The sequence below is a fragment of the Cupressus sempervirens genome, chromosome 8, assembly GCF_028749045.1.
Source record: "Cupressus sempervirens isolate cs-2001-9-10 chromosome 8, ASM2874904v1, whole genome shotgun sequence".
NCBI lineage: Eukaryota > Viridiplantae > Streptophyta > Pinopsida > Cupressales > Cupressaceae > Cupressus > Cupressus sempervirens.
Genome location: NC_143125.1, coordinates 637,314,454 through 637,339,630, shown reverse-complemented (window position 1 = coordinate 637,339,630; position 25,177 = coordinate 637,314,454). Strand labels below are relative to the sequence as shown.

At 34.9% G+C, this 25,177-nt stretch overlaps 1 pseudogene; it reads left to right on the top strand.

Moving 5' to 3' along the window:
- The first annotated feature begins 233 nt into the window (after positions 1-233).
- Positions 234-1,706, top strand: LOC149544047 (DNA replication licensing factor MCM5 pseudogene; annotated as a pseudogene).
- The last annotated feature ends 23,471 nt before the right edge of the window (positions 1,707-25,177 follow it).

Sequence of the window (25,177 nt, the reverse complement as noted above, 5' to 3'; positions counted from 1 at the left end):
TTTTCAGATGGCAAAAAACTGCAAACACGCTACTGTGAAGAAGGATAATGGGCAAACAAATTTGGTGCCCCTTTTTGAAAGCCAAGGACATGTTCTTGGCGAGGTTTGTATAGAACCCATCACAGGAAAGAAAGCTGAGAATAATGGTGTAAAGATTGAGTCTCTCGGGCAAATAGAGTTGTACTTTGATAGAGGGAATTTTTATGACTTCAACTCACTGGTTTGGGAGCTTGATGTACTTGGATGTATCCACTAGAGAATTGCCTAGGAATATGTTGCTTGCAATCGATCGCAATCTAGTACAATCAATTGTGCCTGGGACAGGATTGACTATAATGAGTATATATAGTATTTTCCAAGCAAATAATTCTTTTGCACAAAAAGAAGCAGTAGCCATTAGGCAGCCATATATCAGAGTTTTAGGTATTGAACAAGCTAAAGAGGCTGACAGAAGAGGCCCCACTTCCTTTACTACAGATGAAGAAATGAAGTTCAAAGAATTTTCTCAGAGACCTGATTCATACACAAAGTTCTGTTACATGATTGCACCATCTATATTTGGTCTTCTTGATGTTAAGAAAGTTGTTGCCTATTTTCTATTTGGAGAATCAAGAAAGAGATTACCTGATGGAGTAAGATTAAGAGGAGACATTAATATTTTTCTATTGGGTGATCGATCAACTGCTAAGTCATAGTTCCTTAAATTTATCGAGAAGACAGCCCCAATAGCTGTCTACACTTTTGGAAAAGGATCATCAGCTGCTAGTTTAACAACATCTATTATTCGTGACTCTAACACGTGGGAGTTCTATCTTGAAGGAGGCGCAATGGTTTTGGCTGATGGAGGGGTTGTTTGTATTGATGAATTTGATAAGATGAGGGCACAGGACAGGGTTGCAATTCATGAGGCAATGGAACAACAAACAATATCCATAGCAAAGGAACACATTACAACTGTTCTCAACTCACACACCTCAGTGCTTGCAGCAACCAGTCCACATTCTGGATGTTATGATGATCTCAAGATAGCACAAGGCAATATAGATTTGCAGACAACAATTCTTTCTCGATTTGATCTCATCTTCATTGTAAAGGATGTTCGGATCTATGATCAAGACAAGCTCATTGCGAGTCATGTTATAAAAGTATATGCGAATGCAAGGAAAAAAACTAAGGATTCAGATCCTCTGGATAAAGAAAAGTGGCTTAAAAGATTCATTGAGTACTACTGAGTAAACTGCATACTTAGGCTATCAGATGGTGTTACTACCATGTTACAAAACAACTATGTTAGAATTAGACAGCAAATGCACCAACAAACCCATGAAAGTGGAGAAGGTACAACCATACCAATTATTGTTAGGCGAGTAGAAGCCATTATTTGGATTAGTGAGTTCATAGCAAAGATGCGACTATCACCTGTGGGGACAGAGGAACATGTAATAGAAGCCGTGAGATTTTTCAATTTGTCTACAATGGACGCTACATGTTTTAGCATTACTGATCAAATAAAATTGACACCAGAAATGAGAAGTGAAATTTAGCAAGTCGAGACACAGATAAAAAGGTGAATGGGAATCAACAATGTCATGTCTGAGAGACGTCTTCTTGATGATTTAGCAAGAATGAGATTTAATGAATCAGTTGTGAGAAGGTCCCTTGTTATCTTGCATCAGAGAGATGAAGTGGAGTACAAGAGAGAGTGATGTGTCATTATTCACAAAGCATAAGCTTCAACACCTTGAATATTCTATTGCCACAAAGAGGGCATCATTATTGGGCTGATGCACTACAGGAAATTGTATTTGGGTGCGAATGGCACAACATCAAAGTCTTTACAAATTGTTGGTTTGGAATGATGGCATGGATAGTTCTTGTTGTAACATCTGACCAAATGCAGAGAGCCTCCATCAAGCAGTTTATTTAATGCATATAAGAGCTTCATAGTGATACATAGTGGGATGACATGATTGTTTTCCTCACACCAGTCACCTATGCATATTGATAGTTTAACACAACATCAAATGTGAAGACCCCAACCTTCATAACAGTACGAGGTAGTATTGCCTGACCATTACGCCAACAGAGTTATGTATTCGAATGTTAATGGCAGAGAATGTGTGCACCATATGTTTGACCAAATGTTTGAAGTTAATATAGTAATGTTGAAGACACTGAGCGAGAGTGATCAGCTATAAAAATCTCATCAGGTACTCTTCAATTAGCGGAAGCCATCCACATTTAGATTTTGATAGAAATCAAGATTCTCAATGCTAGTATTGTGACACACGATTGATCAAAGATAGTTCAGCATATTCAAATATAAAAAAAGAATACATCTACATAATTCCAAAAACTCACATCATGACAATAGAAGATACCTGAAAGAAAATTAATCATATAAATTTCATATTCTATATTTTTCCTAAATATCCTCGAGTTTTATTTCCAAGAAGATTAAAAAGCCAAGAAAGCAAAGGGCTCAAGAGAAAGGCGAAATATTTGAAAATATGATTCTGAGTCTCCTAATGATATAAGGATGTTTCTTTCTTAAGAATTGATTATGAATGGGACTAAAGGACAAATATGTGGACCAAATAGAAAGATAAAGGCCAAGAGAAGTCGTGAAAGAGGGGAAGAGTTAGAGAAACCAAACAGTCAGTTCTAGAATTGAAGAATAACCGAAGGGTCATTAAAGAGTATTATTTGATTGCAAATTCTTTTGGATGGATGGGGGTGCAAATTGTTGATGTAATATACTGGAGGTTGTAGAGTCAATGGAAGGTTGTTTTATATCAATGATTTTCTGTTCTATTTAGTTAGGTAATTTTTGCTTCTATGTATCTTTCTTTTAAATCCAAATTGGAGAAGGAAAGAAAAGATGTTTCATTCTTTTGTTATGAGGATATGAATTAACCAAAGTAGGATGTGCTTCGAGATATTCAGGGGAGGATTCATTGGAAGTTATTGATCATTTCATCTATATTTCTATTGATAGTTTTTGTAGTTTAGTTGATGTTGAGTATATGGATTCATAAGATTTGTGAGTTCTATTGTTTGGTTTGTAGATTAGTAAGTTTTTCTTGCCTAAATTAAGTTTTGGTTACACTTAATTTGGTTTGCCTTTTCTGCTCTCGGGTTAAGAGCATAGCTCACATTACTTTTAGGAACAAAACATTATTCCTTGAACATCATTCACATAGGGAGCTATACCTACCAATTTAGAGAGAAGCCAGTAATCAAAGAATAGTTTTTCAACTGTTTTAACTAGATATTGTTCATCATTTGGGAATTAAGAGTCATATTTTGACTGGAAACAAGAAAGTACAAATCTATTTACCAACACTAATGTTCTCCTTTCTATCAAGGACTTTGTTACAGTAAGGAGAAATATTAAATTCCTCAAACATTTTTCAACCATTTTACTCAAATATGATATTTGTCAATAATTGTTGTTTAATTGAAAATTTCCCTAAATTTAGGTGATGTTGTTTGTTTTTTCATGCTATATAATGGATGGATAAGAGTTTTCTAATAAGAAGTATTCAACTTCAATAAGAGGGTTTATTGAATTCACCTTTTTTTAAAAAATGAACATGTTCTATTTACTAGACATTATTCTATTTCATTGCCAAATTTATTATGTACCATTGAATTTGGGATTGATTTGGGTTTCTAAAGTATCTTATTTTCCAACTAGAACTCAACTAGATTAGTGTATGAATACATATTCACAATGTATGTTTCAATAGAATCTATTCTATTTCTAGGTCATTACTTCAATAAAAAAAAGAACAAATTTTGATAGCTTGTGCTAAAATTGAGATGGAGTTGATCTAATCCATTTATCCCCTACCATAGCTCTTCATTAGATGATAATGTGTTATGAAGAGAAAAAGATACATGGTTATAACATAATTGATGAATGATAGTCTAAACATCCATAGTCTTAGATGAATGATAATTGTTACAAATTGTTTAATTTTTATAAAATTTACATTGGGGAGGTTGATTTTCTAAATTTTGTTATAAATATTTTATGTAGACAAGTACAATTGAGTAGAAAATTTTAGAAGGATCATTTTATAAAGTGTTGGGGTCTTTAGTGAGAAAGAAGCAAGCAATCATCTCTACGAAACAAAAATGAAACTATCCTACATTCACACAAGAGAAGGAAAACATGAGAATGCCCCAACTTTGGTCCAAATGGTGTACACATTATGTCAAAATCAGATCAAGATTTAGTCACATCCTTAGTACACATTAATGAATTTTGTTTTAGGTTTCAGAACATGACACAACTTATAGTATATGAGTGTAGTCTTACTACTTTTTATGCCCAAGTAATTATATTGCTTCTACAATCATAGGAAGTTTTTTTAATTTACTTTATAAATAATCAGTTATTTTTATATTCTTGTCAATTTGTGATTATTGACATACTCTAATAAGCTCTTGCAATCTTCTCTTGACTACCTAGCTGAATGTCTAGTGCAGTCAATATATCTTCACTTCATGGTTTATATTTTTTATGTGGAAAACTTTTATTTTTCGATCTCTATTTTCCTTAGAAAGGGGAAGATGCTTGAATACCACTAAATTTGTCATACTCAATATGATACCAGCCAATAGTATAATATGAATTGTCTCAATTTTCATAATAGTTACTGAAATTTTGTGATTTCCTACAATAATAAATGAATTATCTTGCAATAACCATGGTCATAGTCAACACATGGTTAGTGGGAGAGAAATAATCTCACTTCTTCCTTGCAAATATTGAATTTACATTATGTACACTACAATAAATTTTTATATATTACTTCAATGATCTAGCATTTGTATCTTCAGTCAATGTTTTTAAAGTATTAGATAGCAGCAAAAAGAAAGGGGGACTAACCCTGGAGTACAAAAAGGCTACAAAATTAGCTAGAGGTTTCCTCCCATCTATCTAACAATTACAAGTTTTATACTTCAAACAATAAATAGGGACAAGCTCCAAAATAGAGAAATCTTTACCATCAATCGTATTTTCTATATATATATATATATAATCCTTGCAGGGCACCAAGATCAATGAGATCCAAAACATAAAAATAATATATAAAAAGAACCAGGGTTAGTTGCCTACTTTCTTTCCCCGTTCCTCATTCTTATTTTCCTTAGGCTCCTCTATCTTTAAGTCCACCCAGTCCTCTTTGATAGGTTTATCAAGGAGCGTCTTCAACCAAACCTCTGTCAGGAAACCTTAAATGGACTAGGTGGAAGAAAAGTGCATGACCTTTGTAGATAATTTTGCTAAGGTGTTAAATTTTTAGCAAATGCCATTGTGATTATCTACCATCTTCTTCATCAAATGATATAGCCTCTACAGCTGATCCTTTCATTGGCTCTATCCATGGCTATGTTTCCCTTTCTTCTCCCAAACTTTGGAGTGCCTTTTATGGGGGAGGTGATGTCCTCCCCCCTGATTCTAGTCAGGGAAAGGATGACTTCTAGGGTGTTTGAGATGTGTGAGGGACTAGGTGGGATAGAGACTACCTTCTTTCTAGTGACATGTTGTAGCCTCTTCCTTTTGGTGGGCTTTTATCACTCTTAATAGACTCAGAGCTAAAGTCCTTTTTATTGGGGGACTTAAATTTCTCCATTTGGAGTCATTTACTAGCTTATCGATCAATTTTCTTTCTCCTCCTCATGTCCATATCAAACTCAATGAGGCTTATATTCACCTTAGAACCATCATTTAAAAAAAAAAATTTATGGCTTTAGCCAAGGCTTGGGTCCATGGAGATTTGGGGAGTAATAGTAGGTAGTGAGTTGACCTAAAGTGGAAAGTTTAAGGCATGGTGGTATTTGTAAAGTTTTTCCATGAAACCTTGGTGGATGATATAAAAGGGTTTTCCTTCCTCTTTCTTTTTCTTTGTCTTAAAGGCATAGTCTTCCATGGAATACAAACTAAGGTATAGACAAGAAATCAAATCATGGTTCCTGAAATGGTTGAGAATGGGGAAATGGTAGTAATACAATACCTAAAACCAATCTTCAAGGGTAATATATTGCATAATACAGTAGAAAATCACATCCTACGGCTCCATAAGAGTCTTTCTAGAAAAGCCACCATGCGTAGATTGGTTTCATTGTTCACCCTGGTTTGCTTGTGCCAATTATTGCCCTCCAAGGAAAACCCTCTAATCCTAGTAACAAGCTCCTTCGTGATTTTAAATGTCATCCCATTGATGTTAACCTTCCTATCAGTCCAAGAGTTGATGAATTGCATCAAGATGTGCTCATAATGCTTTTTCATTCCTTCCATGAATGACAATAATCCTCCTTCCCATAGATAAGCCCAACCAACCTCACTCTTTGTGATGTAATATTGAACCTCCATTAGTTCAATATGGTCACTAGCACCCATTTCTTCACCAAGCTCAACCACCAAATTTTCAAAGTTTTCTGACATTCCCTTATTACAGATCAAATTTTGGCAACCACAATAGATTAAATAAATCACACCCAAATTGAAATTTTTTGGCAGCCAAAACTCATCATATGATCACAAGGTTTTCTAGAAATTAAAAAACCTCTCTTAGTGGCATGCATGATTAGTACTTTTCCTTCTGAAACAAATAGTTTCCAGCTATAGTTGGAGTGGGGTTTGGTTAAGGTGTTCTTCTCATCTGACTTTGTCAGTTTTTAAGATAGATCCATGCCACTCATCCTTTTTCTGAAGTAATTAAGGCTCATGATGTGAGGATCAAAAGAGGAAATCCTCATGCAATCTTGCCAAAATTCAACTTTATGAAAGAAAATCCACTTGCCTTTCTACCTATGAAAATTCATAAAGCATATCCCCTTTTATAATAATTCATACGACATTATGAGAAGTATGCTTGCATTCATCATCACTTGAGTTGATGCTAGAGTTTGGTTGATATCCTCTCATTCAATTATTCACGTGACGTTATGGCCAAATTTCTCCAACTCATCTGCCACTCCATTTCCTTCACAATAAATGTGGTCCATGTGGATCTCTTGAAACCCCTCCATTAACTTGTGAATTTCCTCTATTATCATTTTGATCTTCTAGCTACTCTGGCCCTCTCCTTTAACTACTGTAATAATCAAAATTGAACCCCGCTTAATTGACAATCTATTAATTCCTCTCAGTCAAAAAATTCTCATTCCCCATAGAAGAGCAAGGGCTTCCACTTTGTTGTTTGAGCCCCCTCCATAGTTCCCAATATAAGAAACCACTAGCTCCCCCGTACTCTTTTGGAGGACACCCCTAGCTGCACTACTTCTAGCCACAACCAACCCATTAAAATTTAGTTTTATCCATGTTTCAAGAGACGGTGTCATGTCATTCTACACTTGGCCATAGCTTTGGAGTTATCAAACTATGGCACCATCTAGCCTAAGTCCCAAGTGGATTCCCACTTAATATCAAGTCTACCTATAGGGTTCAAGGTTGGTGAGGGGCTTCCATCACCAGATCCAACTATATTTCTTTAAGATTCTTGTAATCTATTGGACTACTACTGAATGGGTAGTAGCTTTGTCCCTAAAATTGTGGTATGTTTCTCATTCTAGATTTTCCACATGATATATGGGGGGATTTGATGCAGGAGCATCCAGAGTATAAGGGCAATCCTGTGTCACCCAAAAAAATGTACTTAGACTTAGTTTCTGTTTCATGTCTTTACATTTTTGGATACCCATTTGGCTCAAATAAAGGTTCCAACTCTCATAGTTCAACTATCAGTGCATTTAAAAATCCCGAAAAAATAGGAGCATGCAATTTGGCCATCATTTTGGTGACCTAGAAGATGTGACTTGGCCAGATGAATGTAATTGAGATTTAGAGCATTCTAGAAAAAGAATCAGGTCAAAAGGCCCCACGGTTTGAAAGTTATTGCAGTTTTTCGGGTTTTGGAGACCTCCTAAGAATGCTTCAAAGTCAGGTTTGGGGCATTAAATGACCTCGAAAAGGGTCAAAAAATGGGGGACGAGTGAAGCTCATCAATAGGGCTATAGAGCGCTTCGAGAGCTTTCCAAAAATGTAAACGGTTCATCAATCGGAGCTACGGTTAAAAAGTTATGCCTCCCGAAAGTTCGGCTACCATTTCTGGATTCTTCTAGATTTGCACCGACTTCTAATGCAGCTTCTGGAACCTTCCATTTTGTTGGTGGATGGCTACTAGCACTTTCTAGAATGTACTCCTATTCCTTAACCCTCTGGGGTCTATTTAAGGAGATTTTTGGCATTGTAAAAGGCAGTTCGGGGTGGAGTTTGAGAGGAGGTGCTATAAGGAGAAATATTCTCCAGATCTATGCTATTGTAAGCCCGTAGGGCATGTTTTGAAGTTTATTTTCTTTGCACTGTTTGTACTGGCTTATTTTCTCAGTTAATATAATTCCCCTTTTTCTATTGTGTCCATTTTGTTGTTGGGTTGTGTCCCCATCAGGATTATTCTTCATAGGGTTTTGAGATATGGGTGATTAGACAAATCATCCTAGCAAACAAATTGATGTAAGTTCACATTAGCACACCAGTGGACCTCCCATAATGTAAGGACCCCTCTCCAAAAATCTGACACAAAATGGTAGTGGATGATAAGGTATGGGATAGATTCCTCTTGTTTGTAACATAAAACACAATATTTAGCTAGTTGACATCCTCTCCTTTGAATGTTATCAATGGTGAGGATAGTACCATATAAGGTCATCCACCAAAAGAAATTTATCTTTGGCATGATCCATGGGTGCCAGACCTTCCTCTAATAGCCCTGCGCCACATCCTCCCCTAGACAAAAAAGATAAGCCACTTTCACTATGAAGTCTCCCAAGGGGTTAAGTCTCCAAACCAAAAAGTCATCAACTAGGGTGGAAGGAATCCAATAACTTTAGAGAAGAGTTTGTAGTTCCAAAATTAGCCCTGTCACTGTAAAGTCCTAATTATGAATTATTTTCTATTGTTTATCAAAGGTGATGTATCTTCAAGTGAGAGTACCATTATATCTATTACAAGCCTATCTCAAGGGTTGGAACCTAGTGTCCATGAGGGGGTCATCTTGAAGGCATTGGTCTTCCTAGAAGTTAATCTTGTTTCCATCATGCACAACCTAGTGAATACCCATTTTTAGAATTTTCTAGGGGTGCACCACATTGCTCCAAATTTTAGAACCCTAGGGGAAAGCATGGATCCAATGGCCATGATGGAACAAGTTACCTCCAAGATACTTGGCCTTCACAATATGAAACTAACTACCTAAGGAGTTCATCAATCTCTAGCAAACTTTAGTTAGGAAGGCCTTATTCATATGTCCTATTGTCTTGATATTCAAAACTCCAAGGGCATTAGGTTAGCAATTTTTTTCCCAACTCACCAAGCTCATCTTGGTCTTCTCTTTAGAACTTGACCATAAGAATTATTTTTTGGATCTTTTCAAGAATGTCTCTATATATACCTAGGAGTTTAAATATAGAGAGAAAATACACTCGAATGTCTTGCGAAGAGGCTAAGAGAAGCTAGGGTTTCCCCATGGTGCTCAAGATCTTTCCTTTCCAGTCTACCAAATTTCTTTGAGAGTGATCAACTAGGCCATTCTAGTACTGATTGGAGACTTATTTAATTATGAATGGGAGGCCAAAATAGGTAACTAGAAAGCTTGCCTCTTGGCATTCAAGTATTCAGGTCAACTTTTCTCTCAGACTAGTATCTGTATTGAAAAAATACACTTTTCTTTTTTAATAGTTTATACATTGTCCTAAAAATTTTTCATACTAATTCATAATTTCTTTCCATACTCAAGGTTCATGGACTAAAGAGATTCCAAATAAGAAGGTGTCATAAAAAAATTGCTAAATAATTTGTGGGGAGGCACAGGGATGTAGGTTTGACTCCTATTATTTTTCCAGAGTTAACCATGGCCACTAAATTTCTGCTTAGCACCTACACCACGAATGATGAATAGGTAAGGTGATAGGGGTTCACCTTGTCATTGAACTTGAGAGGAAGAAACAAATCTTCTAGGGGCCCTATTAACAAGAACTAAAAACATGACAATGTTCACAGTGATCTTGAATATTTTAATAAAATTCTCATTGAATCCTAATTTAGTCAAGATATCAAAAATAAATTCCCTCTCTCCCTTATCATAAGCCTCAGATATATCATGTTCAATGGCCAGACCATGGTTCCTTCTCCTTTCTATAGAGTAAATTATCTCATGTGTGGTTATGAGTCCATCAAGAATCTATCACCCCAACACAAAAATATTTTGGTGCAATCTTATAAACCTATCAAGTAGGGGCTTGATGTAGTTAACCATAATCTTGGCAAGGATTTTATAGATCATATTGTAGAGACTGATGGTTTTAAATTTTTTGATATTTCTAGGGTCATCCCTCTTAGCTATTGGTGCTATTAATGTCTAGTTAAATTCCTTCAAAAGCTTGTCAGTTCTAATGAAGTCATTCACCGCATGAACCACATCACACTTAACAATATCCTAGAATTCTTGAAAAAAGGATAGAGGAAACCCATCAGGTCTTGGGGCTTTGTGGTGATTCATGTACTAAATACTGCATTCCTTACCTCCTCGTTCACCTTACCAGTCATGGCCTCATTCATCTAGTTATTCACCACTGGATTAACAAAAATTAGAATACTTTCTTGCAAGTTATTACTAACCTAAAGTAGATTTCCTAAAAATAGTTATTAACCCAATCTTCTATCTCCTCTACTTCCATTATGTCCTGACCATTATCATCAACAAGAAGGTCTATGGTGTTCCTCTTTTTTCTCTTTGATGCTAATATGGGGAAGAAGGTCATATTTTGGTCACCCTCCTCCAAACACTGAACACTAGCTCTCTAGTTCCAAAAAATTTCCCCCTGATTTAGAAGGGTCTTCCACCTATCCCAACACTCTCGCTCCTCCTGTTGATTTTTAGTGTTAGCATTACCTTGTGCTGGGAAATTTTGAAGAGATTTCAACTTCTTTTTAGTAGGACCTTCTTTTCCTTGGAAATCTTTCTAAAGAGAGATTATCTTCATCCTTTAATGTCTTTGTAGGCTCTTTCAAGTTTCCTAGCAATATAGAACATAGTCATTCCTTCAACCATATTATTCCACCACCATGCAATACAATCCCTAACATCTAGGTATGTGTGCCAAGTGATTTCATACCTGAATGGCCTTCATTTGGTAACTTTATTCTATTTCCATGAGAAAACCAACATAGAATGGTCTGAGATGGCCCTTAGATCCACCTTTAAGGAGGTATTTTGGAGAATGTCCTAACTAACCAAGATGAGGGCCATGTCAAGCCTAACCTAGATCAGATTTTTCCCTAATCTATTATTAGACCAAGTGAAAGAAGGACCTTGGAGGTCAATATCAATCAAGCCATTCCTCCTAACGAAGCCCTTCAAGTCATGCATACTTTCAGAGAAATCCTACAAGCCCCCTATTTTCTTCGAAGAGTAGAGAGGGGTATTATAATCTCCCATACACAGTATGCTTTCCTATCTCATTGCATTGACCACTTTATTTGCATTTTCCCATACAACTAACCTACCATTTTGAGTGTTGGGGGCATAGAAGTTGAAAAAAATTGAGCTACCATCTTGGGAGGTGAAACTTATAGCCATATAATGGGTATTAAGGAGGATCACCATGCCTACCACCTTGTCTAGGTTCCACAACATTGCAATGCCTCTAGAATCACCATTTGTAGCACTATATGAAAATTTTCCAAACATAAGTGACCACTCTAGAGAAAGCATGCTCTATCATTTTCTCTTCCTACAAAATATTCATGTAAGTATCAAGTTCAATGATCTTTTGTTCAATTTTGTACTACTTCCTTGGGCTATTAAGCCCTCTCACATTGCAAGATATAATCTTCATCTCTTGTGTGGTTGGATTTCCTTTAGGGTTTTTTATTTGTCCCATGCTTATCCTTTTCTATTTACTTTTGATAGAGATTTCTAATCAAAGGTCTCCCCACCCTCATTATTGACTCAACATCAGCCCTATTTCCCCCTCTAGGCTTCCTCTTAGGGACCATCCCTTCAAATTTTTTACTTAGGTAGTCAAGACTTGTAACCTCAGAGGTAGGGGAGAGTATTTCCATAATACCTAGGAATGAGACCACAAGGGTTCCATTTGTGAGCAACGAGTCATTCCCCTTGCTCAAGGATATGATTTGAGGAGAAATCATTTCAAACCCATTGTCCATCAATCTATTCATCTCTCTTTCCCCATGTAGCAATAGTTGCATGGAATGAGCTTCAATAATCTCCCCCTCCTCATGCTCAGTTGTTACATTTTTATCAATTTCACCACAAATGATCTCCTCTACTTTCCCATTAATAACCTCCCTCATACACATCCTAACCTTCTCCTATCCTTACTAAGACCTTCATTCAGATCCTAGAGTTCCTCAATGCTTTCTCCCATTGATCTTATCACTTCTATGGTCTCATGGAGTTTGGTCTAGTTTTCCATTCTATAGTGTTCAAGCTGTCTACCACCACCACACTAGTTGAAGTTACTTCATCCTTGAGTTTCTTGCCTTTTTACATTCCACTATCAAATGGCCAAACATTTTGCACTATTGGCAAAAGGGTGTAACATACTCATATACAATGGGTTGCGACATAGTATCCCATTTAGATTTTAGATGCATTATGGTTAGAAATGGTTTATTCATACCCACATTCACACAAAACCTAGAAAGCCTAGTTTAGTCTTAAAGATAGTGATTATATACATTTTAGTGAAATGTCAAAAAGAGTTTCCAATTCATCTAAAAACTCACTTATCCCAAAACTCCAAGGGGAGTTTGGGTTATCTCATCCAAACCAGTGAAGATCTACAAAGGTCATGCTCAAGGTTAAACCCTGTTTTCTATTTTGTGATCATCAATAGGTGTTTACCAAAATGCTAGGAACCTACCTTGATTGACTCATGGTCCATTTTAGTAGTTCAAAGCTAAACAAGAAAATGGAGCCTACCATCATTGAAATAGACATCAAACCCAATAGTTTCCACCCAGTAGAAGAGCATTTTCTCACCATATCCACTATAGGTCAGAATGAGACAAAATTTCTAACAAGACTCAAGGATATACTTGAGGAAATAAAATCAACCATAGAATCTAAAAGTGATATCTATAGTCCTGTAGCTCCTGAGGAAAATGTGGGTTCCTATCTAGAGTCCACAACAATCTTGGATCCAACTACAACCCTTAGCTAGCTTGACTTTGGGATTCTAGTCTTGTCTATAGCCATCGTGGGACCCTCTTGAAAGTGGTGGCCCAAATAGGCTCAATCTTTGGGAACATCACATGGTTCCATCAAGCTAGGATTTACCATCGATTACAACACTAAGGCATTTTGGAACCTAGTGAACAAGACCAATTCCAGATCTAGGCACACAAGTACCAACTCTAGAGGAGGGGGTAATAGTGTGGGGGATAGATCCTCCTAATGAATGAGAAGGTGTGAATAAAGGGTCAAGATGTAGTGAGTGGGAAAGTTGTATAGAGTGATGTTTTTTGTATTTCATTGTCCTCTTTGGTTAATGTTGATATGATTTGTCATTTATATGATTTCTACATATAACATACCTATATTTTTATAATATTAGTGTTATCCTTTGATATTCAAAATGGCATTGGGTACTTCTATGTAGAATAACAACTCTTTATATACTTGAATCTTTCCATATTACATAAATTTCTAATACTTTCTAGAGAGCTCTTGGAATTAGGCTCTAGCTCTATATTCGAAAACCCTACTAGGACTTGGTAGGAACAATGTTGCTCCATTTTTTCTAAACTAAACTTTTAACTCTACATACTTGGATATTTACGCAATTTTATATCTCCCTTGCTACTATACACTCCACTACAAAAAATGAAAAAAATTAGATTATTGAATTTCTTTTAGTTAAATTGCTTCTATAAGGTGGTAATAAATTGACACTGACTTAGATGGTGGAATTAGAGTTGCGCATCAGCTCCCTATAGTACCATGTAACAATTTGTATCATTTAATAATTTATGGAAAATAATAAAGTATCAAGTGAAGTATGCTAATCCACGACTCTTTGTCGATCAATCACAAATATATATTCATCAATTTTAATGTTGGTGATCCCCTATTAATTAAGGTATGTTGTCAATAATTTTAATTGAAAGGAAAATAACAATGTAAACATAAGTTAAATGCATTCCCATTTTCTAAAAGATATCATCCTACTTCAATGTGTCCTCTATTTATGTTACTAATGTTGTTGACCTATACTGGACAATGTAGAAAAGAAATAACAAACATTTAATCATTGAGTTTCAAATGTTATTCATGAACAAGGAATGGTATGCTCTAGTTAAAATGATCTACACTTTAGGCCTATTTTTTTAATCCCTCTTTAAAAATTGATTATTGACAAAAAATACCTACTCACAAGTTGATAGCATAGCTTTTGTATTGCATTTGTTGCTCAACTAAACCCCCACAAAATTGTGAATAAGTCAAATTAAACCTAAGACCTCTTTCGGCCTACAGATATCTACCTCGACGCAACAAATAAGATGCATTACTTCTTATAATCACTTGTATAAATGATTTAAGGTGTCCTCATATGAAATAAGTTTGATCTTAGAGTTAACAAGTTGAACTTTTTTTTAAGACTTTGAGCTTCACATTTCTATTATAAAATAGTCACTTTATTAAAAATGAAGCTCATTACTTGCACAAGAACCAAGACATCATCACTAAGAGAGTTCGATTTTCAATTCAAGCCCTCTACTCTTAAATATTTTCTCTAACAATTGTTATTGTTTAATCAATTGAGGAATACATAGCATATCAATTGTAGTCAAGTAATCCATAGTTTTCTCGGTTGAACAAGAATATATTTTCATCCATTTCAATATTACATAGTCAATATGTTTAATTAAATGGAAAATAGATATGTATGAATAAGTTAAGTCTACTACCATTTTTAAAAAGAGATCATACTACTTCAATGCACTCTACTTGTGTTACTAATGACATTGATTTATACCATACTATGTAGCTAATTATTAGAAATTCCTACTTGAAAACTATAACATCAAAATCCATGTTAACTAGTAAGGATCTACATAATTTTGAAATTAATAAAGGGTTAGTTATGAATAATTGTGTATAATTAATTAAAACTAGAGCCTTCACTGATTCATGGTGTATGCATTCAACTCTTGAACATCCCTTAAATTGGATTTGGGACACCAAGGAATTTATGTGGTCTATTTTTTCAAATGTAGGAACACTTGAAGGTGTCCTACTAAATCAATTTTTTTTATAGATCAAACCCAACTTAGAAGTAAAAGAAAAAAGGAAAAATTGTGTATTTACTCTCCCCATCACATCTCTTTTGTAGTGACATCATCTTTAACTACATGCTTGTCCTTTGGAGATCTTCTAGTCCTTGTGGTAGAAAGAGTTGCATGTTCCCCTACCGATGTCATGAAAGAATCATCTTCATGAAGAGCATAATAATTCAACTTTGTACCAAAACCAAAGAAAAATGAAGAACAAAATAGATTGAAAGGACAAAATTGGCTTAACAAATACCTCAAATTTAACTTATAAGAATCATCATTAGTATCAATGATGTTGATTCAACATAATAGAACCATAAAAAGTGTCTACAGATCTTAATTTCAACTAAAGTATCAACCTAGAAAGAAAACTTCTTTAAGTTTTGGTAATTAAGATTCCCAATGTTTAGGTTTAAAGTTGAGAACATGAGCATGAATTAAAGTAGAGTTTATGGTTGTATACATAAGGATATAACCACAAATTAAACTATATATGGTGACTAGATAGTGGGTATGAATACAAGGATAAGTCTTTCCCATTCCAAGTTTCCTAATAACTCTACCTCAATGCTATCAACATTTTCTGATCGTCAATTGTTGCCATTTTATCTCCCTTTTGTTGTGTCTCCTCCACTGTATTACCTCCCTTTTCTTTCTCAATTTTACTTCCTTATCATTTTCCAAAGCTTCTTCATTGTTCCTTCCCTCAAAGGGATCCTCTTCTCCTTCCTTGACAATAGTTAAGCCATATATCAACTTCCACATTTGAGTGGATTTATTTACAACATCTTCAATCTTGTTCTGAAGTATGTTGAATGCTCTATATTTAGGTGCAAATTTTCTACCATGTTTCTTGTTTGCCTTTGTTATTTTCCCTTTTGACAATTTTTGCATCACTTGTGCCAATGTAGTATTTCCTTCTCCATATTTAGGAAATAGTGCCATTTATTCTCAACAATTGAATATAAATCTTTGGGCATGGTATTATCAAATTCAAGAGGAATATTCTTGAATTTTTCCATCATGGCATACACTAATTATTCAACCTTATTTTGATATCCTTCACTTAATTTACCAAAATTAATATTTTTCAAACTAGTTAAGTTTGGATTGTCCCTAACATTATCACAATTTTTTTCAATATCAAACTTGGTAGCATGACTTACCACTCTGAACTAGCTTGTGTCTTCTAACTTGATCCTTTCATCATCAGATTTTGGTTGTGCAACATATTTTTTCTTTAATTTCTTTTGCGTAGGACCTTGTTGTTTAGTAGCCTTCTTCTTCTCTTTTACTTGCTCCTTAGCCTTTTGAGTGGTGGCCCTTGAGGTTTCTCTTGTGGCTGGAATGGTAGGCTTTTCGGGGCTTAGTTTTTCAATTTTCTTTCCCTTTGGCTAAGCTACAGGCTATGTCTTAGCCTTTCTCTTCTTTGATTCTTGTTTTTCTTGTGTTTCCTCAACTTGTTCCTCCTCAGCACCTTTTTCTTCTTCATCTTCATCAATACCTTGGGTTAGGGCAAGAGGTTCTTGGCCTTGCTCTTCTTCTTCCTCTTCTTCCTTTTCATCATCATTTTCATGCTTGCCTTCATCTCCCTCACCAAATTTAGCTTTTAGCTTCCTCACCATTTTAACCTTCTTCTTTAGAGTTGAGGCAGTTTCCAACTCCATTTGAACCCTAGATTTGACAACATCATAATTACAAAAGTTTTTTTTCTGACTTATCAAGTTCTTCTACAAGTAGTGTAATGATGGTAGCTGATGCTTTGCCTATATTGATTTCATAACCCAAATTCCTTAGCCATCTCACTCTAGGTACTGTAGCCTGGATAAAGGTGTAGTCAATGTCTACAAAGAAACAAATGTCATTGCAATACTTCTCCACTAGGGAAACATGAATTCTCAGCCTTTGTTTCATTAACTACTTGAAATCTTCAAAATAACTAGTCATCACTAACTCAAAATTGTCTCCCATTTGTTCAATGTACTCATTTATTTGCATAGCCATAGACCTATTGGTCTTCCATCCTACCATACCAAAAGATGGGAATTCATTTTGAACATAGAAAAATATGCATATCAATATGGGACCAAACTTACATTAAGCACTTTTAGATCTCCTTATTGCTCCTATGTGTCTCCTTTATTTGTTGCAACTGTAGCTCTACCAGATCATAAGTATGATCAATATTTCTTCACAATATTGTATCCTACATTAACTACAATACATGGAACACTATTCAGTTGGCTTGACTAATAGAATTTGTGTGGTATGACCCTCACTACAAATTCAAGAAGTGGATCCTTAATAGTATCAATGGTTATTCCTCTCTTGTTCCACTTTGCCCCTATATTTTGCTCAATTACTTCTTTCGAGTTGCTTCTTAGGGTCTTGGGCAGATCTAGGGTTGGATATCCTATAACCTGATGTACAATCCTCTTTGAAAGTTTGATAGTTTCTTTTTCTAACCATAGGCATCCATCATAAATTCTACTTAGAATAATTCTTATCCATTCTATTTTGAAGATAGTGGGGAAATCTAGGGCATGGGTTAGTCCCTCTATGATTTTGAATTATTCTTTTAAAACTTTATTTTAACATAATTTATCATATGCTTGATGAATTTCCATGTCTCCAATTCCTTCAACCTTGCAATTATAACACTTCCTTACATCCTGAACCATTACAACCTTAGGTGGAATAATTGATAATGCGCATGCTGGGCCATTTTTGTATGCAAATTCTAGAATAGCCCTAAAGTCTAGTTACCTTATGTCATTATTGACCACCTGAACTTCAAATGGTTTCTTTTCCTTAGGATTCTTAGAGCTAGAGGCCATTTTGCAAACTAGGGTTTCAACAAATATAAAACTACATAACTACGTAACTTGACACTTGAAGAATACCTTTAGATTGATGGAATGATGCTTGATCTTTGTTGGAATCCATGTAAATTCTTTGTTCTAGCTTGAAAATTGCTTATTTTCTCTTCTCACTTTTTCTCTATGTTTGTAATGATGAAAAATGAGCAAAAATCTGCTTATACCCTTTCAATACATAACATTTAATGCATGGTGCATATATAGCTATAAACTTAGCTTCTATACAATGTCTATTTCACTCAGCATCCATTGGTTTTCCCATCACTCTGGAGCTATTATAATTACCCTTACTTGGCTCCAATAGGAATTTCCTTCACTCGGCAGCTACTACTAACTTGGCTTCAACTGATGTTGGCTGAAAACTCAGCATACACTAGAATTTACTCGACAATTGAAGAAGATTTTTCACACTCGGCAGTAAGAAGAAAACTTAAAAGTTTGACCTTGGTTTTTCCTTGTTGACTTGCATCTTTGTTCATGCTAGTTTACCCTTTTCAGGAATAACTTATCTTGGAATTGGTCTATGATGAAGCATTTAAATATCAGTCCCACATACCTCCTTTTGCTTAGTTTTATGAAATGTGACCACTTGAATTTTTGGGTGAAGTGATCTCTTCATTTGATGTGTTGCATCCATATTTGTTATTCCATGTTTTGTTAATCTCTCCTCTGATGTTCCCCCTTGCCTTCTCCTTTGTTGAACTCTGAGTTAGGTGCCTTTATCCTTGTTGAACAATGCCTACTAATACGAACAGTCTTCAAATAGCTAAAACATGTAGTTTGACTCAACCATCTATTGTAACTACCACTGAAGTGTGTTATGCAATTTTTAGGGATCTATCCATACTCTTGACAATAATGACAGTTATGTCTTGTATTGTAATCCCAATTATAGGAATTTTCATAGCTTCTTCCCTTTTTTGATGACCATGTAGACTTGGATCTGCATTCAAAGGCTTTGTGTCCAAATTTTTGACAATTGTAGTAGTGTCTTTCAAATTTTGGTGCATGCATGGTTTTGGTTCTGTATTTATGTACTTGATGACCTTGTTTTTTGTAATTGTGACAATGAGTCAGGTTCTTTTCCTTAGCATTCTAACTAGTATTTTTTCTCGTCCAAAACATTAGCTATATGTCCTTTCTTTCCACAATGATGACAAGTAGGTTTAGAATTCTTACCTTTATTATTTCTTTCCTCATTAGCTTTGGGTGATTCTCCTTCGTTAGTGCTTGTGTAGCCTTTTCTCAAAGTACTTGATGGCATCATTTTGCTTGTTGAGACTTTTTGCAAACTCCTTTTGTCTTTTCATGTCATTCTGCAATTGTTCATTCTACAACTTCAATGTAGTTATCTCAAAGTCCTTGACATTTAACTCATGATGTAAATTCATCATTTGACTTAGGGTGTCCAATTGCATGTTTGAGATCATAGAAAACTCTGTTGAATTTTCTTCCAATCTATTTGCTAAAATTCTTTGGTCTTCTTCAATCATGGTCTTGTCTTCTATAGCTTTCTTCTTTTGTTCAGTCATGTCACATAGAAATATTGCTTATAATTCCTCTTCCAACTTGAGATTTATGATCTCCTTAGCTTGTGCTATATTTTTGTCCATGAGATTTGTAATTTTTGCATCAAAGTCACAAAAGTTGCCATCTACAAATAACTTTATGGTGTTAATCTCTTTTTACTAAGTATCATTTTTTGCTATAGAAATCTCTTTCCTTCTCTTTGGCAAACTTCTCAAGGCATCTCTGGCTTCATTTAGTTGTTGTAGTAAGAGATGTATCTCAATCTCCTAATTTTCAATGGTCTTTTCCAACTTGTAAACTTCCATCTCAAGATTTTTCTCCAACCTGTAAGGCTTCTCTTGATGAGAACTTAGCTCTGATACCAATTATTGGAAATATAAATGGGAAATGTATACTTCTAGGGGATTGGTGAATTAGAAGTACTAATCTCTTACCAATAAAATTTTTAACTTAAAAAAAATGCATGCATAAACATACTAAAATAACATGTAAGTAAATGAATCGACATGAAAACTTGACATCAAATATGATTACTTAGAAACCCTCCCATAAGAAGGTAAAACTAGGGTGGGGATGACACCCAAAATTCTTCACTACTACAACAATAAAGTTCACCTATTAAGGTTACATAATTTGACCATTCTTATGATCTGCCCTATGAAAGGCCTACCTTGTTAAAGGCTTACAAAGGATTGTTAGATCCCACCTTGTTAAAGAATTTTAACACCCTATTAAAAGTGTTCCTAGCCAAAGGACTTTAGCACACTCACTTGGAATGTAACCATGTTAAAGGATTTCACCATGACTGTTAAGTCAACCTTAATATAAAGCATTTCATCCTACTGATATAGTTTTTAGAAAGTAGAGTAGAATGTTTAATCTAATACACCTAGAATCTGGTGTTGCTGATTTCATATCTCAATAGAATCCTTCTTGATCCTTTTTGATCTGCTATGAAATTGTTGTATCCTTGATCTGCTATTCTGCAAACTAATTTTGCAAACTGATTATGCAATTTTTTCCTTCTTCTAAGTCACCTTGAATGTATACTAATCAATTCTCCCCTTTCAATTCCTTCAAATCTTTGCTAGCATCATCTCCTCACATGCATTCTCTACTGCTATCTCTCACATACTGAATTATGGGGCTTTGTCTCCATTTAAAAAGACTTTGGTGGCTTAGGGTTAGGTATGAATCCATGATTGAGATTCATTCATTTTTCCCACTCAATTCCTTCTATTTTTTTGATTGGTTGCATGTTGATCACATAGGGAATCCAAATAGATTTGATCTTATCTTCAAAGCTTTGAGATCTATCCATATGTTGGCTCAAAAAAGGTTTACATAGTTGTTTGTGCCAGTACAAACAACTAGGTCAATTCTGTGTTACTTAGCACTTGTTAATACTGATGCTCAGTGGATACCATAATTCTATCTAGCTTGGCACTTGCACTTGCTTGGCATCTACTATTCACTCAACACTTGAACTAATATGCACATGAGTGACTTGAAACTCATTGCAACTCAACATTATACTCAGCATATTTTACTAGATCAGCATTAACTTAGTAAATTTTTTAAGTGTGTTAACACCCAATTGTCAAAACCAATCTAAGATCAACAAGAGGAATGAAGTTGAATGGTGTTATACATATCAAAATTAAGTTTAGTATCCATGTGATTTCTCACAAGATTTATAGCTTGAGGTGACTTAATATTATTTTGTGTGAGGTTGTTCACCTAGCATTCAAAGTGGTCAAGAAAAATCTATCATTTGACCTTGTTGAGTTGTAGTTGAATTAGTTAAGAAAGAATATGGATAGAATTTGAGCATCCAAAACTAGTCCATGTAAGTTTGGCTCACTCATGACATGCCTATTCTTTTATGTTTAGAAAATTTTCCCTTCAGAAGGTACTGTAGTATGGAAGAAGGATATACCTATTGCATATCACATAAACAGGTTTATTGATTTGATGGGAAACAAATGTGAGGGCATCATGGATGCATATTTTAAAACATTCAAGAAGAGAATGCAGAGTAGGTTCAAAATACCCAAACAACTAGTTGATTACTATGAACAAGATATGTTTCATTGTGGAATGTGGTAAGGTGCATATATAGGAAGTTAGTCCAAGGGTAGCATGAATAAGACCTCTTGGATATGAGGTAAACATTGATAATACATGAGATATCATTTAGGCTCTTGTCAATAAGCTAGTGGATCTTAAGGCACCATACTTTGGTACTTATAAAGAAGAAAATACTAGGATTTCTATGAAAATCAAGATACCTCAAATCTTTAAGAGAGGAAGCAAGAAGGTTGAGAAGATTTAGAAAGAAAGAAAGAAATTTGATTCCACTCATTTTCTTATAGAAGGTAATGGTTATGACCTTGAATATGAAGAAGGAAAAGATGAACATGATAAAGAAGATGCATCAAAAAAAGAAGAGCCTCCTAAGAAAATGGAGAAGGCTTCAATTACAAAAGCAACAAGCTTCTCTCTCATAATATTCACAAGATGACCTAACAAATCCAAGAAGAAGATGAAGTTGCAAGACGAAGATGAAGATGATGAAGAGGAGTAGTAGGTAACACTTAAAGGGTCTTCCCTCACCTTTTAACAAAGACCAAAAAGACTACAAGATGGTGGAGGTATGGTTGATTTTATGTTTTTCAAGTATGAAACTAGATGGAAGAGGAAAATCAAATGGAAGAAGCCTTAGTAGCTAAAATGACTAAGTTGAAATACTCTCTAAAGGAGCTAACCAAGAAGGTTCTAGATATTATACTAAAAGAAGTTGCACATAATTGGAAAAATGCAATAAATCTTGCCAAGGATATTAGGGAAAAAATCTTGAGAAAACCTGTGCCAAATATATCTGACAAGGTAGTAAACGAATCAATGAAAAATAATGAACACAAGCTGACCCCTAAGTTCAATGTGTTCTTGAGTTTGTAAAATGACATTGAATCTGTTGTGGAATAACATCTATGAATTGCAAAAGCCTAGTGAAGAAGTTGTAAAAATTGAGGACGAGAAGGATGATGAAGTTGAAATGAGAAAGATGGTGAAGAGGATAAGGAGGATCAAATAGCAAATGGAGATCTTCCTGAGTTTCTAAGTATAAAAGATACTAATCATAAAAATATTGTAGCGAAGGTAATGGCATCCCCCCCTAACTCTCCAAGAAAAGCCTTGGTTTTTTCCACCAAGCACTCAATGTTAGAATTAATGTGAACACAAATTAAAATTACATGCAAATATAAACAATATCAAAAAATAATGAATCACACAGAAGAGAACAAAAGACACCAAGATTTAACTTGGTTCACCCAAACCTTGGGCTATGTCCACCAAATAGCAAGTCCAATTTTATTATGATCCAATGATTACAACTTGATTACAATCCATAATCCCTTACAGTTCAATACCATCATACAAAGAATTTTTTGCATCACATATAAAGAACCCCCCTAACCCTAAGCTCTTTTATAAAAGTATTTTTACAACTTTAGGGTTGTAATTAATGAAGTATGTATAGTACTTCCCTAATCAGTCACCAAAAAATAACAATCTTCCACTTGTGGATTGATTAGGGTCCATACTAGACAATAATCTCCCACTTGGAGACTGATCTTGGAGCTATGCCATTACTCCATGAGGCTCCCACTAGATCAAACCACTCTAGACTCTATTGTTTTTTTATTCTATTTAGTCAAGAAGACCAACTAAGCTGAAGAGGAGTTCAACTTCTCCCTTGTCACTACCTTTGTAAAAGTATCCACTAGATTTTCATCTGTATGTATCTTATTCGGCTTTATCTATCTATCATCCAAAATAGGTTGAATGAAATGGTACTGCAACTATATGTGTTTTGCTTTTGAATGAAAAGTTGAATTCTTTGTAAGATGAATGGAACTCTGACTATATGTAAACAAATAATTATCCTTTTGAGGGTGTGCCAATTCTTCTAGGAAGAACTGAAGCCACATCATCTCCTTGGCTACCTTTGTAGCAGCAACATACTCTACATTTGTAGTGAATAAAGCATTCATGTTCTATAACCTAGAAACCCAGCTCATTGTTACCCTACCAATAGTAAATACGTAACTTGAACTACTTTTCTTTGTATGAATATCCTCTACCAAATCTAAGTCAGCATATCCCTACAAATAAGTAGTAGAGCCCCCAAAATGTAGACACTTACTAGATATTCCTCTCAAATATTTGAAAATCCATTTAATTACATTCCAATGCTCAATCCCTATATGACTCATACACCTACTAATAACTCCCACTATATGTGCAATATTTATCCTTGTACATACATTAGCATACATCAAGCTTCCTATAGCTAAAGCATAAGGTACCTTAGACATCATATCCTCCTCTTCTTGTGTCTTGAGACACATCTCCTCAGTCAACTTCAAATGACTAGGTAAAGGTGTGCTGACAACTTTAGCATTCTCAATAGAGAAATGTTGCAACACCTTCACAATATAATTAGCCCGAGATAATGTTAGTTTATTATTCTTTATATCTCTACAAATTTTCATACCAAGGATTTTTTGTTGCCCACAAATCCATCATAGCAAATGAACGTGTTAACTATTCTTTTAACCCCTTAATATGACCCATGTTAGACCCAGCTACAAGCATATCATCAACATATAAACATAAAATAAGGTAGCTATCATCATCCAACCTCTTAAAATAAACACAATGATCTAAATGACACCTATAGTCCATGCTCATGCATAAACCTATCAAAGTTGAAATACCATTAACAAGGTGCATGCTTGAAGCCATATAAACTTTTCTTTAATCTACACACTAAGCTCTCCTTACATTTGACCTCAAATCATTATGGCTCTATTATTTATATCTCATCATCTAAATCACCATTAATTAAGGTTGTTTTAATAATGAGCTGCTTCAAATGCAAATCTCCAATAGCCACAATACTTAAAATAGTGTGAATAGGATTCATTTTAACAACAAGAGAGAATATCTCATCAAAATCAATGTCCTTTTTCTATGCAAACCCTTTTACCACTAACCTAGCTTTAAATATTTTCATACCTCCACCCTCTTCTTTAAACTTGTAAAACCATTTATCCTGTAAGACCCATTTACATATAGGCAACTTGTATAAATCTCAAGTTTTATTTTTTAGCAAAGAGTCCATTTCATCTTTCATTCTAGACTCCCACTGAATCTTAGTATCCAACTACATAGCTTCATCATAACATTTAGGTTAACATGAATCCATATCTCATGAGAATAAATGGAACACTTAGCACTCATTATATTTAAGTGATGCTTAAAAGTGGTGAAGTACTGAGACTTCCTGGGAGGTCAATGAGTTTGACTCAAAATCACATAGTTA